Source organism: Micromys minutus (assembly GCF_963924665.1).
Source record: "Micromys minutus genome assembly, chromosome: 2".
Classification (NCBI taxonomy): Eukaryota; Metazoa; Chordata; class Mammalia; order Rodentia; family Muridae; genus Micromys; species Micromys minutus.
The window spans coordinates 44,164,188-44,172,837 of NC_137971.1; positions in this window are offsets into that span (position 1 = coordinate 44,164,188).

The following is an 8,650-nucleotide window of genomic DNA, read 5'->3' on the forward strand; positions in this document are numbered from 1 at the left end:
AAGAAGCAAAAAGAGATTGTTACATTTAGATAAAATAGAGAGAAGTAGGTTACGCCTGGCTCTAGAAATTACCCTGATGTAATTAAAGACTTGCATTTGACCATTTGATCACACCTTCCTGCTCAGGGCTGCTGACTCTAAGATGTGCCTCTTGCTTGTTCTTACTTCAGCACCCCTAAGTCATGCAGTTGTGATTGAAGATAGTGTCAGAGTATGATATGAAATAGAAATCAATGGAAAAATGAAAGAAGGCATCATGATAACAGGAAGTATGTGCCCTGTTGAGAGCTGGACTTTGTTATAAACTAATGTTTCTACATGAGTCACACAGAGCAGAATCAAGACAGCTTCTGTAGCTGCTTCTTTCCACGTGATGCTTTCTCAAACTATGATCTGGCATATTCTTGCCCTTAGAATTCACAGTCTTTTAGATCTTCTCTTTCTTTCTAGATCCCGCCAGACCTACTCTTTCTTGTGGTGAGCACCTCCTACTCTGCTCGCTCTGTCTGTTTCTGGCCTTTCCATCCTTTCATGAGAATCACATTTGAAAATTCATGGTTAGAAATCCTGTTTTGAAAATGGTCATAATTGCATTTTCAGTCATATTTTAGTAATAATAATTTGCACTCCAATAGTCCATGTTTTGTATAATGTTTAGCTCAGACATCACACTGGCTGGGTAGAGAGATGAAGGCAGAACACAGAATCTTCACTGTCCTAAGTGTTTAATTCATTTGCTCTATGTTCCCAAAACTCTAAAACTTCACCTATGATTGATTGCTGTAACTGAAAATAGTACTCATAGGAAGAAGATATTTCATTATCTAAAAAAGATCTAGAAAAGATGGAGACAGATAAGTAAAGACACTAAAAATAACTTTGCCAGATCATGGTCTTAACTGGACATAAGAATTATCCTAGTTAGTAATGTGACTCCAACCTTCCAACTCTGGTTGTGTTGAGGAAATTGTGGATTCTCTCTTGCACCACATCCACATTCAGGAAGGACCTACTCTTCACCAGCCACTGGCACCTAGGACTGACAATATGATAGTCTAGGAAAGGAACTAAATTGTCTTTGCCTAGCAAGCTACTTCTGTCATTCACATACTGTACTCTAGAAGTTCCACCTCTTTGCCATGGAATAGAATCTGAGCTTCCACAAACATATGCAAAGCCTTTTACCCAATGTTAACAACAGGTTTTATTTGTTTGATCTAAATAAATATGAATATAATTATAGGTCTATAGTACACAATGTAACTGAAGGTGACCTTGAACTTCTGGTCTTTCTGCCACTACTTCCAAACATATTTTAAGTATATCTTTCCCTCTTAAATTTTCCAGTAAGCTACTATAAATCCATTCTCTGACAGGAAGGTTAATAAATAAATTAATAAACAAATAAAGAATTATAAAAAATTAATAGTTTCTAGGGTCTAGGAAAATGTTGCTCTTATACCTTAATTCAGATCCCAAACACATGTAAGAATCCATAAGTTATTGGGTGTGTCTGTAATCCCAGAGCTGGGAGTAAAGAGACATGTGGTCCCTGGAACTCTCTGGCCAGGCCATTCACTTGGTCTTTCCAAGTTCCCTGAGAAATTTTGTCTCAAAAATTAGGTGGAGAATAAGTCAATATTGACCTCTGGCCTACATATTCTTCTCTCTGTCTCTCTCTTTGTCTCTCTGCCTGTCTGTCTGTCTCTCTCTCACACAAACACACACACACACACACACACACACACACAGAAACACACACACAGACACACACACACTTAAAAATAATCTTTAAAGCGAAGTCCCTATGTAGAATGCTGCAGTTAGGACAGAAATTTCAAGGTAACATTCTACAGTGTCTGACTCTGGAACTTTGGGGATCATGTCTGGAAGCCTGAATGTCCAGGTAGATAATCTATGCATGTAGACATTCCTGATGACAAACCCCAGCAAAGTATCACTCAGATCTGAGTGTGGTTAACATATCACTTTGTTTTAATAAATCTAAGTTTAATCTAGCCTTATTCTCTCTGCCAGTCTATGACTGAAACTGTCAGAAGTTTTGTATGTTTGAAGAAGTCCAAAATACTCAGGCTTAAATGATATAAAGTCAAAAGGCCAAAAACCTAGAAGCTAAAATATACAAATTCTCTCATTTGTAATTCTGAAATTGATTCCCAACAATCAGATATTAACTCCCCATAGCTTATCCTAGTAACTTGTGATGCTTCAAACAACTAAAGTCTAATTAAAAAATATATATATTATTTTGAGATTACAATTTAATTACAATATTTTCCCTTCTCCAAACCATCCTCTATACTTCTCCACTGTCCTGCAAATTCAGAAAGTCTATTTTCACAAAGTGTTATTGTGTGTGTGTGTGTGTGTGTGTGTGTGTTAATGACACTTGCTCAACCATGTTCACTGCTGCTCTAATAGCCAGAAGCTGCAAACAACCTCAGTTTCTCTTAACAAAAGAATAAATAAAGAAAACATGGCAAAGATATACAATGGAGTATTATTCAACTGTTTTAAACAGTGACATCATGAAATTTTCAGGCAATAAATGAAACTAGAAAGACAAATTATCCTGAGTGAGGTAACCCAGATTCAGAGAGATAAATATGTTATTATTCACTTATACTAAGCTATTAGCTATAAAGTAAATGATAATCATGCTACAATCTACAAATCCAGAAAGATCAGGTAAAGAGAAGGGGTTCTGGGTGGGGGGAAGAGATGGAAGGTATCTCCCTGGGAGGGGGAAAAAGAATAGATTTTATAGGACTGGACATAGGTGGGAATCATAGCAAAGAAAGGGAATAACCAGGCAGGAAGAAGATCAGGTGGATGGGTAAAATGTGGAGAGAAACGGTTGAAATTGGGGGAATATTTGGGAGGTGGAAACCTACTGCAGTGAAAACTTCCTGTAATCTGTAAGGTAATACTAGTAAGGATTCCTAGTAACAGTAGATATGGAGTCTTAACTAGCCAGCCCTTGTAGCCAGGTGAGGCTTCCAGTGGAAGGGTTAGGATGTATTCAATTGAGTTTTGGCCAAAGATGTCCCATGGATGTCTCAAACAAGCCAGGCTTATATCAAGATATTAAGCTATTCTCGGCAAGTTGACTGTGGAGACCCATTGCCAAGCACAACAACCTTACAACCCATTGACCTTGGAGAAATTGAGAAGTTTCCTATATGGACCTGCATCCCCAAGTTCTAGTCTCTTTAGTGCAGGAAGGTACTACATAGGCTACCACCAGAGAAGTGTAAACACCAATCCAGACACAAAACCTCTGATCTACAACCTGGTCTGCCTATGAAATATGCTAGGGCAATGATCACACAGAAAATGTGGGAATAGCCCACTAATGTTGGATTTGATATAAAGCCCCTGCCATGAAAGGAACCGACAGCTAACACTACTTAGGTAACTAAGAAGCAGAGACTACATAGTCCTGAGATTTAGGGTAAAACCAAGTGCTACTGGTCAAAATAATAATAATAATAATAATAATAATAATAATAATAATAATAATAAAATGACTCATAATGGTTTACTTACTGATTATTGCCTTTTCCCGACATCATCAGAGGGTTTCTCCAGCAGCAGACGGGAACAGATGCAGAGACCCACAACCAGGCATTATGTGAAGAGAGAGGCTAAATCGGAGGGCTACATCAAATTTTTTTCCTCAGAGCTCAGGGAACCACACATAAGAAGAGACAGAAAGGATGTAAGAGTCAAGAGGGAATGGAGGACACCAGGAAACAAGGCCTTTGGAATCAACAGAGCAAGGTGCATTTGAGTTCACAGAGATTGAAGTAGTAAGCAAAGGGCCATGACCACGAGGTTTAGTTTGTTATAATCATGGTGGGAATGCTGGGCAGGCATCACACTGGAGCAATAGCTGAGAGGTTCATCTTCAGATCTACAACCTGATTTGTGGGTGGGCAGGGGAGGAGGCTGGACCTGGCATTGATTTTTGAAACCTCAAAGCCCATCTTCAGTGACACAGTGCCTTCACCAAGGGCCCACCTGTCAATCTTTCATGTCTTATCAAAGAGTTCTACTCCCTGATGACTAAGCATTCAGATATATAAGTCTATGGGGGCAATTCTTATTTAAATTACCACAGAGTCTATCTTTCCTTTTTCTATTTTTCAGTGAATTACCATACCTTTCTAATTGTCTTAAGAATTTCATGTTCATCTAAAGTTCAAAAATTAATAAAAAAATTTGTTATATTAACTATAAATAAATTATATAGAATTATATTTATAAATATGATCCTTCTAAAGAGCCCTGTTTAGAAAGAATTGTAAGAAAGCACACTGCAAAATTTCCCACATTGTGTACAATAACTATGTATGTCTTTTAAAATTAAGAAAATACAATGGCATAAATTATCAATAAAAGTAACTAGTTTCAAAGAGTTGAAGAGCAAAGCTGATTCTGCAGATTAGAATGTATTGTTGTTTTTTTTTAAGACAATAGAAACTTCTTCATCTCATCTTTTCTCTATAGTCCCATAGTTCAAAAACATATCACTCAGGAAGAGAACCTGAAGTATTTTAAAGTAGCTTTCACTTGGAAGAGTTTTTTTCTAAAATATGTTGTATTTCATCATCAACAGCTTTCTCTAAGGTCAGCAGAGCCAAAAAGGAGCTGATGGGCGATTTGATAAAACTCGTTATTGGATCTGTTGGGTTCCAAACACATTCCCAGGCCTCTGTAGGATCTCATTATTTCTCTCAGCAATCCTAGGAAGTAGGTGGCATTTCTCCGTTTTATGCATGAAGAAATCGAGTATTAAAGAGGTTATGAATTGTGCTTTAGGTCATACAACTGCTAAATGAGAAAGCCAAAATTTGAATCTCTATCTGAAGCCAGATGCCAGGCTCTTTTCTCAAGCCCCTTGTGGAGCTCTGACCAGAACACAAGCCTCGGATTCCCAAACCTGTATTTTCTCTGCACTGCGCAGACGTCCTGCAGTGCTGAGATAATGCTCTTAGAAACATCGTTAATGGTTGTTTTGACACCTCGTTATACAGAATTTTCTCCCAACTAAACATTTCTTGGCAAGGCAGTGGTTCACTGGAGTGCTTTGTTAATTTAAAGAGCAATATGATGGAAGTCCTTTTTATGGGAGGCAGCCAGTGTGGAAGAACAAGGGGCATGGGTGGGGCTCTTGCCTGGGTTCTCAACGGTACCACACAGAGTAAATCTCACCTACCAAACCAAGTACATCCTTCACTTTCTCCCTTTCCCCTCATGATGAAGATGCTGTGCTTGACAGTTGGTGTCCTGAGCTCCCATTTCAGCACGTCCTGCTTGTTCTTTGAATTTTCTTTGCATATCATTTGATAACATCTAGTCTTGTTCCTTACAGAGACTGTAACTCTTAGCATTAGGAAAGTCGTCTTGATATTCTGAAAAGGGGAGTAGGAAATGCTTCCAGTGCTACCTGCTTTGTCAGCTCCACACAAGCTAGTCAGCTACCAGGGAAGAGGGAACTTCAGTTGAGAAAGTGCCTCCATCTGATTGGCCTATAGGCAAGTCTACAGGGTATTTTTCCTGATTAATGATTTACATGTAAGAGCCTAACCCACTTTTCAGGGTGAGGGGTTCTAGATTGTAGTTTAAAAATGCAAGCTGAGAAAATCTTGAGGAGTGAGCCAGTAAGCTGTGTTCCTTAATGACTTCTGCTTTAGTTTTTGCCTCCAAGTTCCTGCCTTGTGTTCCTTCCCTGGTTTCATTTGCTAACAAGGTGTTATCTGGAGGTTGTCAAATAAAATAGCCATTTTGGTCATATCATTTGGCTGGGTTTTGGTCATGTCATTTCATCACAGCAATGGGAAGCAAACTAGAAAGGCTTCAATTCTAGTCTTAAAATGTTGATTTGATATTTAATCCAAATGTCTTTTCTCATGACCTTGGTCTGCCTAGTGTCTATTCCCTACCATTTGTTTTCATGTCTTAAATTAGGGTAGAGATCTAAAACAAACAAACAATCAAATGAACAAGAATTCAAACTTTTCTATTTAATGCATGTTGTCAACTGAATATCCGGCACTGGTCTTCAGGCACTCCTGAAGCAGCTGCCTGGGTTGTATAAACTGGCCCTTCTTTCTAAGGTCTGGATAGTGCCGATTGAGACTCAAATGACAACGCTAAAAACATTTTAGATTCTTGTGTTCTAGAACACAGAATTGGTCATAGGTAAATATTAAGCAAAGGAAGAAAGAATATGCTTCCCAGGAAGAAGCAGGCTAGAGCAGGAGTCACCCTACTCAATGAAGAGTTGAGGCCTTTAAGTTACCTCAATATAGATTTGGGGCTCATTTGCATAGTGCACGTTTTTAAGTATATCCTCTGGCTGTTACAAGTAGTTCTGCATACAACTTCATGTGTCACTTGTATTATCACCATCATACATCTTCATACAGGAGTGTTTGTTTTAGCATCACAGTGAGCCATAGGCTACTCTGACAACCAGTAGCAGCATTAGTGTCAGGAGCCAGTTTCATTGAGGGTATAGACTGCTGCTTGGTTCAGTCTGACTTTTTAACAACATGCTAATGTTCTACAGCAACACATACATTATTGCAGATTCTATCCTGCTTCAATCTACTTTCCTGGGGCTGTTCCATAGGTAATTGTATCAAAGCTACTGTGCAGTTCAACATCTCAGGAAAAGTTCCCCATCCTTGATTGTCATTGCTAGTGTCTTCTACTGTTTCATGGTGATCTACTTCTTGGGGGCCCCTGTGGCCCGTGAGAAACTTATTTCTTGTCAGAAGGTCTGTGTTGGACCTGCGATTTTTATTCCCTTTTCAATTGATCTACAATAGCGTCCCTCTTTCTCTGACACAGAAACAGGAAAACATGGCGAATGCAGTGTTTACATGTACAACATGAGGCCTGAGGATGCTGTTTTTAGCTTGTTGATGTTGCCATCTCTTTAAGTGACAATCTTACCCGCCACCCGCTGGGAGCCCTCTGACTCCATGTCTCCGAATTCTTTGTGTATGCATCACGATTAAACTTGTGGATGTCACCAGCAATGGACGTGCATTTACTGCTTTCGTCAAGCACTTGAGAATTGTGGTTAGGGTTTTAGTTGCTCTCTGACTGAAATAGTCTCAGAGTTTGCCTTAGTGTTTAGAAAATGAAAATGTTCCACTTCACATTTTAACGTTAGAATTATGATTTTTTTTCTCTCAATTTTAATGAAGGTCAGTATAATCTCTTCTTGGCCTTTTGGCTAAAATCGAGTGTAATATGATGGACAGTAAAATAAAAGTGCCAGAAAGTACTACTGTTCCTAGAGTTGTTAGGGTTCAAGGTTGATCTTCAGTGGCCGAGAAAGGCTATGCTTGGCCATTCATCCTCCGTGGGCCTAGTGAGTAACAATAAAAAGCCAAGAATGAATATTTATTCAATATTATTATATTGGAAAGAGGTGCAAAGATGTCCAGCAACCCTCAAAGCTCATCTTTGTTAAGGTTATGTTTAAGAAGAAGGAGGCAAGAGGTGTGTATAACTGAGCAGTCTTGATTAAGGTGTGCTCCGTTCCATAGTCATTGTCTTGGACCCAGTTTCATGTGCTCAGAAGTATGCAGTGTATGCAGTGTCTGCCTGGGAGATAAGCTCCCACTCTGATTGACCCGGGATTTACTCTTCCCTTTCTCATAGAATCAGATTCCTGGGAATTTCCAATTTCTTGAGATCTACTTTCTCAGTAGTCTAATAGTCAAAAGAAGAGACCTGCACTGGCTGGTTTTTTTTTTTTTTTTTTTTTTTTTTTTTTTTTTTTTTTTTTGGTCTACTTGACACAGGCTGGAGTTATCACAGAGAAAGGAGCCTCTGTTGAGAAAATGCCTCCATGAGATCCAACTGTAAGGCATATTTTCAACTAGGAATCAAGGGGGTAGGACCCAGCCCATTGTGAGTGGTGCCATCTGTGAGCTGATAGACCTGGGGTTTATAATAAAGCAAGCTAGGGGAAGCAATCCAGTAAGCAACATCCCTTCATAGGCTCCACATCAGCTCCTGCTTCCTGACCTGCTTGACTTCCCAGTCCTGACTTCCTTTGGTGATGAACAGCAATGTGGAAGTGTAAGCTGAATAAACCCATTTCTTCCCAACTTGCTTCTTGGTCATGATGTTTTGTGCAGGACTAGAAACCCTGACTAAGACCCAAGTCATCTCTTTATTGTAATTTTGCTCCCATCAAGATAGCAATGCTTCTTCTATTGGTTAATCACAGGTAATTTTTTGAAATTAGAATTTATAAATTAGTCCTACCCTCAGGCATTGAAAATGTAAAAATGACTACCTTTACTCTCAAATATCTTGGGTGAAGTATTTAGAAAAACTAAAAACTACTAAATTCAAATGTATCATGGACCAGTGAACCTTTTCAGAGTTCGATGACTTATCTAGCAGACATGAGGTCTTGGGATCTATTTTCAGCACTTCAAAATATTTAGGGCAACTTTAACTTATTTATGTGATAGCAGCAAGAAATTATTTAATGCTGGCACCATGGAAAACTGCTTTCTAACATCAGGGCTGTGAGCACTGTTACTACTTGAGGTAATAATGACAATGTTGCTTTCAGTTCACATAATAACCAAAG